Here is an 8,978-nt window from a genome sequence, read left to right as displayed (position 1 = left end):
TATTCTTGAGACTTCATAACTTTCTTCGTTAAATCACTATAATTTGGTTATTCATAACTAGATTATTAGTGTTATTGAGAGATCTGAGATCAACAATTGGTATCAGAGCCTATTGATTGATTATCCAATCAAAGCGATCATACAAAATCTCTCAATACTTCAATCTCCTTTCTCATAAAAATTTCTCTCTTCTTTCTCAATGGCCAACTGGAATTCCGCTTATAATGTTGGCTCCCTCACAAAGCCTCCAACTCTTCAACGGGAGGAATATCCTCAATGGAAGATTAGAATGGTAAATTTTTTGGAGGGAATGGATAGGAATCTCCTGCGTTCCATACAGGAGGGTCCCTACATTCCTCAAACTCTAGTCCCAAGAGTTCCAGGAACAATTACCACAACTGAAATTCCAGCATATTACATGCCGAAAGATGAAAGAAATTGGGACGATGATGATAAAAAAAAAGTCGAAACTGACAGAAAGGCCAAACGATTGATAATCATGGCCCTACCCAATGAAATCTTTCAATCCCTTGATACATGCTCCACTGCGAAAGAACTTTGGGACGAATTGGCAAGTCAACTGGAAGGAGGAGCAAAGACAAAGAAAAATCGTAGAGCACAATGTCTCAATGATTACACCAACTTCAAAGCCCTCCCTGATGAACCCATACAAAAGACTTATGATCGCTTCAACACATTGATAAATCAATATCGTAGAAACGATATCATAAGAACCAAGGAAGAAAACAATGTTTTATTCCTAAAAAGTCTAGGCGATGAATGGACTCAATTATCTATGTCCCTACAAGCAAACCAAAACTTAGATGGCTGGTCTCTTCATGACGTGTATGGAACTCTTGCAGCACAAGAGAGCGATATAATGAAGAAAAAGATACCCATTGGAGGACCTCTTGCTCTTGCTGCTGATGAAAAAGAAAAATCAAGGACTCCTACCAAAGAACACAAGAAGAAAGACAAGAAAGCATTGCTGGTAGAATCAGAATCTGAAGAAGAAACCTCTGAATCAGACGATGAAATCAAAGCTTTCGCCAAATCATTGGCCTTGAATACAAAACAGTTTCAAAAGAAGTTCATCAGAAAACCTTACGAACGAAAAGAGTTCAGAAGGGAAAAGTACCAGTCATCCTATGATAGAAAGCCATCCAAGTTCTATCAAAGGGAAGAAAGAAGAGATGGAAGAGAAGAAAGGGAAGAGAGAAGAGAAGAGAGAAGAGAAGAAAGAAGAGAGGAAAGGAGAGAGGACAAGGAAGGAAAGAAAAATGACCTTCGATGCTTCAGATGCGGAAAACTTGGTCATTTTTCTAAAGAATGCAAAGGACGTTTGATCAAGGACGCTGATTACTATAAGAACAAATACAAGTACAATTCAAGAGAGCGGAGCTTGATGGCCGAAAAAGAAAACTGGGTGTCAGACTCTTCATCAGATGATGAAGACAAAACACTTATCTGTCTAATGGCCACGTCCAATGCAGAATCCTCATCCAACTCTGATGATCAGGTATGTGAGTCTTTTCCAAATGAAACCAACTCTGTTCCATCAGAACTAGAGTTAAGGGTAATTAAACTTTCAGAAGATTTCTTGAAACTAAAAGAAAAATTAAGCTTTGAAAAATCTGAAAGAATAAAAAGGCCTTAAAGGAATCTGAGGCAGAGAGACTAAATTCAGTAGCTCTTAAAGATTTCTTTCAAAAGGAGCGTGAAATTCTTCATCAGAAGCTTCAAACCAATGAACTTCTGATGAAAAAGTATAAGGATGCACAAGAAGTTTTTGAAAAACTAAATGGCCAAAAGGATACGCAAGGGATCGGATTCAATGAATTAGATTCATTCATCGAACCAAAGAAATCTACCTTTGAATCCACTTTCAAACTTGGATGCATTCAAAAACCCGACTTCTCTCCAAAACCTAAAGCTAATTTCAAAAGAGTTAAAGTCGATGGAAAAACTGTTGTTTCAAGACAGAATTTTGAAAATGTGGTCTATGAGCAAAGTACTTGCATTAATGTTGATGAAAGAAATGACACTTCTAAACCAGAAATTGTCAATTCTACTTCATTAGCAAGTACCGTTGATGAAAAAGAAAATCCGAATGAGAAACCATCAACTGATGAACCGATGAATCAATCAAGTGAAATTGAAAATTCATCAAATTCAACATTGATAAAACCTCAAGAAGATCAAACTGAAGCATCAACCTATGAACCCACATCTTCTGCTCCAATCCAAGCAAATTTTGATTTTGAGAAATCAGCAAGAGACTTTCTCGACTCTGAATCTGAAGATGAAATAAGTTGTGAACCACCAAAGATCATTGAAAACAAGAAACCTAAAAATTTCAAGTCCTCAATGAAATCTGGTAATCCTTCATCAATGAAATCTTCAGACAAAGGAAAGGGAAAGGTGAAAGATGTTAAATCTGCCAAAGAAAACTTAAAAGGCCCTAGTACTTCATTCAGGTTCATCAAGTTTACCCGTGAGCAAAAACAGAAGTGGTCGACCTCTGATAAACTTAATCATAATTCTTCTTTCCATTCAACCGAAGAAAAGTCCACATTCCTCAGAAGAAAAGAAGTAAAGTCCAAGCCTAGAACCGATACTAGAACAGGATTCATACCTATATTTACTTCTTCATTTTCATCGAATAAAAAGTTTAGACAACCGCACCAAAAGCATCATTTTTGTCAATGTCTAATTATTTTACAAAACCTGAGGAATCACATGTTGACACATCACTGTCCCTTCACACAACACATTTATCGATATAAAGTTGGAGTCAATGAAAACATGAAAAAGCCCAAATCAAAGGGCAAAGGAAAGTCAAAGCAACCCAAGCCTGCAAAGGCTAAGGGCAACAAAAAGAGTACCCCACCCCCTACTAACAAACGAGGACCCATTATGAAATTGGTACCTAAATCCTTTTAATTTGTCTTGCAACACCAGCATGTGCAACCATGGTACATGGATTCAGGTTGCTCCAGGCATATGACTGGTGATAAAAGTCAACTATCCTCCTTTATCGAAAAATCTGGAGGCTCTGTGACTTTTGGAGACAACAGCAAGGGAACAATCAAGGGATATGGCACTCTCATCAAAGGTAATGTCTCAATCAGCAAAGTGGCTTATGTTGAAGGATTAAAGCACAATCTACTGAGCATAAGCCAATTCTGCGACAGAAGTCTTGAAGTAAAATTTCGCAAAGGTCTCTGCATCATAGAAACAAAGTCCGGTAACCCAATCATCACAGCAAAGAGAGAAGGAAACCTCTATCTTCTCAACTTTGAGTCCTCTATGGGACAAGACACCCTCTGTCTTGTGTCTCATAAGAGCGATGAAAATTGGCTATGGCATCAAAAATTCTCWCAYMTCAACTTTGATGCGCTAAGAAAACTAGCCACACAGAATCTGGTCAAAGGAATTCCTGCTCTCATATTTGAAAAAGATCATCTGTGCTCAGCATGTGAGTTAGGAAAACTAAAAAGGGGTTCACATAAAACCAAGTCAGAGACCTCTTGCACCAAACCATTGGATATGCTTCACATAGACCTCTGTGGACCAATATCAACTCAAAGCCTTTCTGGAAAGAAATATATGCTAGTCTTGGTCGATGAATACTCCAGATACACTTGGGTTGAATTCGTAAAGAAGAAATCAGATGTTCCAARCCTACTCATTGGAGTGATGAAAAGACTACAAGTTCTTCTACAACAAAAGTTAGTGAAGGTTCGCAGTGATAATGGGACTGAATTAAAAAATGCCACAATTGATGACTATCTCTTCAGTGAAGGCATTACTCAAAATTTTTCATCAGCAAGAACTCCGCAACAAAATGGAGTAGTCGAACGACGAAATCGAACCCTCATGGAAGCAGCAAGAACCATGCTCGCTTCATCGGAGTTACCACTCTCATTCTGGGCTGAAGCTATTTCCACCGCTTGCTTCACCCAAAATCAATCCATCATCAACAAGAGACCAAAAAACCCCATATGAGCTTATCAACCACAGAAGACCAAACGTCAAATATTTTCATATCTTTGGGTGCAAATGCTTTGTACTCAACGATAGAGAATATCTTGGCAAGTTTGACAAGAAAGCTGATGAGGGGATCTTTCTGGGCTATTCTCAAACCACCAAAGCTTACAGAGTATACATCAAGAGGACCAGAATAGTTATTGAAAGCATCAATGTGTCTTTCGATGACTCTACTCCAATGACTTCTGGACACAACAGTTCAAAACTTGGACCTCAAAGAAGAGCATCTGATTCATCACTCAGCAAACCCAATGAATTAGAGATAGCTCAATTATTTGAAGACATCTTCGATGAAAAAATAATCTCTGGACATGAGACTAATGCAAAATCCATCTCCAGAGTCAATGATGAACATGCAGACTCTACTAATGAAGGTACATCCCTCACAGAAGCTCATGTTACTTCACCATCTACTTCTCCTATGTCTTCAGATCATGATCAAGAACAAGAGGCTAACACCAGAGATGATCTCGTTGAGGGGGAGCAAGTAGTTCCATCAGTCGATGAAGAACTCCATCTTGTTGCTTTAGAACCTCAATCATGCACCAAGTGGACGAAAAAACACCCACATCACCAAATCATTGGTGATCCAACCTCTGGTGTCAAGACGAGATCCGCTAATACAAATGAATGCCTCTACGCAAACTTCTTGAGCATGATTGAACCAAAGAAGATTTCTGAAGCCCTTCAAGACCCAAACTGGATAAACGCCATGCAAAAAGAACTACTTCAGTTTGAACATAACAAAGTATGGTCTCTAATGCCTCTTCCTAAAGGAAAAACGGCAATAGGAACCAAATGGGTCTTCGGAAACAAGAAAGATGAAGATGGCATTGTAATAAGGAACAAAGCCAGGCTTGTTGCAAAAGGCTATCGCCAGGAAGAAGGCATTGATTACGATGAAACATTCGCCCCAGTCGCAAGACTTGAGGCCATAAGAATGTTTCTAGCCTAWGCAGCACACAAAGGATTTAAAGTCTATCAAATGGATGTTAACTCTGCCTTCCTMAATGGTAAACTACAAGAAGAAGTCTACGTGCAGCAACCTCCTGGGTTCGAAGATCCAAAGCATCCAGATTATGTTTATTTTCTGGATAAAGCTCTTTATGGGCTCAAGCAAGCACCCAGGGCCTGGTATGACACTCTATCTACCTTCCTCATCGAAAATGGCTTCGAAAAAGATACAATCGATACAACTCTCTTTCTCAAGAAACATAAAGGTAATATTTTACTTGTCCAAATATATGTGGACGACATTATATTTGGCTCTACAAATGCAAAACATTGCGAAAAATTCTCAGACTTGATGAAAAGCAAATTTGAGATGAGTATGATGGGAGAACTCGGTTTCTTCCTTGGACTTTAAATAAAACAAGTAACAGAAAGAATATTCATAAATCAGTCCAAATATGTGACTGACCTTTTGCAAAAATACTCTCACTCTAATTCATCATCGATGAGAACTCCCATGGCTACAGGAGTCAAGTTATTTGCTGATCCATCAGGCAAATCTGTAGATGTYACAACCTACAGAGGCATGATTGGATCACTCTTGTACCTAACTGCTAGTAGACGTGATATTATGTTTGCCACATGTCTTTGTGCAAGATATTAAACAAATCCTAAAGAATCACATCTTTCTGCGGTCAAGAGAATCTTTAGATACCTTAAGGGAACTCCTTCATTGGGTCTCTGGTATCCAAAGGACTCTGGCTTTGATCTAATAGCCTACACAGATGCAGATCATGCAGGATGCAAGCTTGATAGAAAGAGTACGTCTGGAAGCTGTCAACTCTTGGGGGACAAGCTGGTAAGTTGGACCTCCAGAAAACAAAATTGTATCTCAACATCTACAGCAGAAGCAGAATATGTTGCTGCTGCTAGTTGTTGTTCACAAGTCCTCTGGATGAAAACTCAGCTTAAGGATTATGGTTTTCATTATGATAAAGTCCCAATCCTCTATGACTCCAAAAGTGCCATAGCAATCTCTGCAAACCCAATACAACATTCCAAGACCAAGCATATCGATGTAAGGTACCATTTTCTGAAAGACAATGTTGAAAAATGTAACATAGAAATGTACTTTGTTCCAACTGAGATTCAACTTGCTGACATTTTTACGAAAGCCCTTGATGAAAAACGATTTTTATTCCTAGTCAGCAAGATGGGAATACTGAATCTCACCACTTAAAGGCAATTCTTACTTCAAAACCAGCGATAAGCTAAAACACAACCCACAGAACCCATGGTGCATGCGGACATTCCTTCTTCCTCAAGGCATCCTCCTTAAGGCCTAGTGGACGAAATAATCCAAAACATGGAGTCGTTAAGGAGAAGACCTCAATTGCCATCTAGGGAACCAATAATGATGGAAAATATCCATCAATACATGTACCAAGAGCGCGAAGAAAGCCTGTCAACCAATCCTCCAATCCTATCACCAGAGTCTATGGACCTTCTACATCATCGTTTCATAAGACAGACTACTCAACCACCACATGCTGTCTTTTCAAACGATGGAATAAGAAGAGTCATAGACTTGAAGATAAAGTCATTTGCCAACAGAGCCATACGCTACATCAAGTTCAATATGGAGAGAGCCCATGGGGTAGTTAGCGTGTTCAACGAGAACGACCTCATCAACCTCAATCCATATGACTTGATTGAGTTATATGCGTACACTGCTCAAAGGCAAGATCATGGGATACGATTTGGAATGGTGAACAGAGCTATTGTCAAGACAATGGAGTCCCTGGTAGAGCTCAAAGCCAAGACAGATTTTGAAATTGCATTCAGGCTAGGCATTGAGAGATTATCCTGCGCTCCTCCAAATGAAGATTTCCAGGGCCTGCAGGAGATACGTTCTGCTTCAGTTCTTACTCAACCTGAACTCGGACTTTTTTACAAGAATGAGTTTGGGGTTAAAAAGTTCTTCAAATTGACTGAAGCCTTCAAGTACTCAACAGACACACTTGAATGTTTCAGAAAAATATTAGAGAAAGACTGGACAGAAACCATGTGCCAAGGGAAGAGGGAAGCCATCTCATCCATGAAATTTCAACGATCATTGCCTATAGAAGACTACTCTTGCGCTTCAGGGAAATATACTCAGGTAGTCCGTGATGAGATAGAATTTTTTATTACTTTGCCTTGATGTAATTTGCTTCCAGTATTGTACAGAAAATTCATCATCCAATGAAAACTTGGAGTTTGATGTTTTTCTATTAGACTAGTGTATGTTCTTCACATATGTGTCTAGATTAGACTTTGTTTGTTTTTTCATTTCTTAGGGGGAGATTGTTAAACCCCACAACGTAAAATGTAAAAAGTAATGAAAAACAACAAGTGATGAAGAACCAGAAGACCGATGAAGACATCAAGGCAGAATTGACTAAGTCTGGAATTCAACCATTGGATCGGTGGACAAGTTCAACCAGAGGATCAATGGATAGGTCCAAGGATGCGATGGAAAGAGTATCCTCATCGATCCTCTGGACGAGCAACACTTAGAAGATTTTCCAGCACTTCATCCAAGCATGCAATGAAGATTTGAAGATAAGGATGAAGTCATCATATCATGAATGACAGCTGGAATTGACAAATCAACAGCTGAAATTCAAGCTTATCTTATTATTAATGTTTATCCATGAGAAAGATAAACCTTATCCGTTAGCTATACGATTTGCTAGAAAGTAGCATTAGATAGTTATCTTCTTAATAGTCGTTTAGTATAAATAGATGATTAGGTCCATTGTAAAATTAAGACTTTTACGCTTTGTTTTACGTTTATGAATATATAAAGTAAAACCTTTGAAGCTCAAAATTATTCTTAAACATTCTTATTTTATTCTTGAGACTTCATAACTTTCTTCGTTAAATCACTATAATTTGGTTATTCATAACTAGATTATTAGTGTTATTGAGAGATCTGAGATCAACACAAGTGTTGGAATTTATTCTAAGTGTTAAATCGGACAAGTCTTGAGCAATGTGTTGTCCGGATTTGGTAAACCAGCCAAGACTTGACCGGAGATGAAGTCCGGCCAAGCCAAGTTGACCGGATTTGTACTAAGCCTTGTGCTTGATTGATGAAAATTGTTATTTTATCATARAATGGAAAATTTGATATAAATGATTTTGGATTGATAATAATTCCATTGACTGCGGTCTATTTGGAATTGTTTTTGTAAAATGTTTTGATGAGGAAACAAGGGTGGCATATCAAGGAGATGTGTACCATGGGATAAGGGTGGCATATCAAGGAGAGGTGTACCGTGGGATAAGGGTGGCATATCAAGGAGAGGTGTATTTGATATAAGGGTGACATTTGTATGTATGTTGAATGATATAACTCTTTCTATTATATCCCTTAAGATTATCGTGGTTTGGAATCTTTATTTCTTTGTGATTTAAAGATTTAGGATCAATGTTCTTATTGGAAATCGTAGTCTGGATGTTATTGAGAAGAAAATAACAAGTTTGGCCAGAAACTTTAAATAAACCTTGTTTAATTAGAAAAGGTTTAAAAGTGGCATTATATGAAACCTGGTTGGTTCAAAGGTATGTTATTTGAATAGCTGAATGCTTGGCTTGAAAAGGGGAAGGAACTGGCAATATGCCCCATTTGTTCATATATTGATTATATATGTGAAAAGTTGTTTTATGTAAAAAGTTTTGGTGATTATCACCCTGCAATAACTTAAATAGGGTAACTCACTAGACCTTTCGGTCTAACCCTCGTTTTATGATTTTAACTATGTATTGCAGGAGGTACGGACGGTAAGGGGTAGGGAAAAATGTGATATTTTCCTAAATGCTTATCTACATGAAGAATTGTTTATGATGTATAGTTGTTGATTGATGAACGATGATCAGTACAAGAAATGTATTTTGAATTTTTGAGCCATGTATTTTATACTAGTAGATTC

The sequence above is a fragment of the Cynara cardunculus genome (assembly GCF_001531365.2).
Source record: "Cynara cardunculus var. scolymus isolate 2C chromosome LG 3, CcrdV1, whole genome shotgun sequence".
Classification (NCBI taxonomy): domain Eukaryota; kingdom Viridiplantae; phylum Streptophyta; class Magnoliopsida; order Asterales; family Asteraceae; genus Cynara; species Cynara cardunculus.
This window is presented reverse-complemented; position numbering follows the sequence as displayed.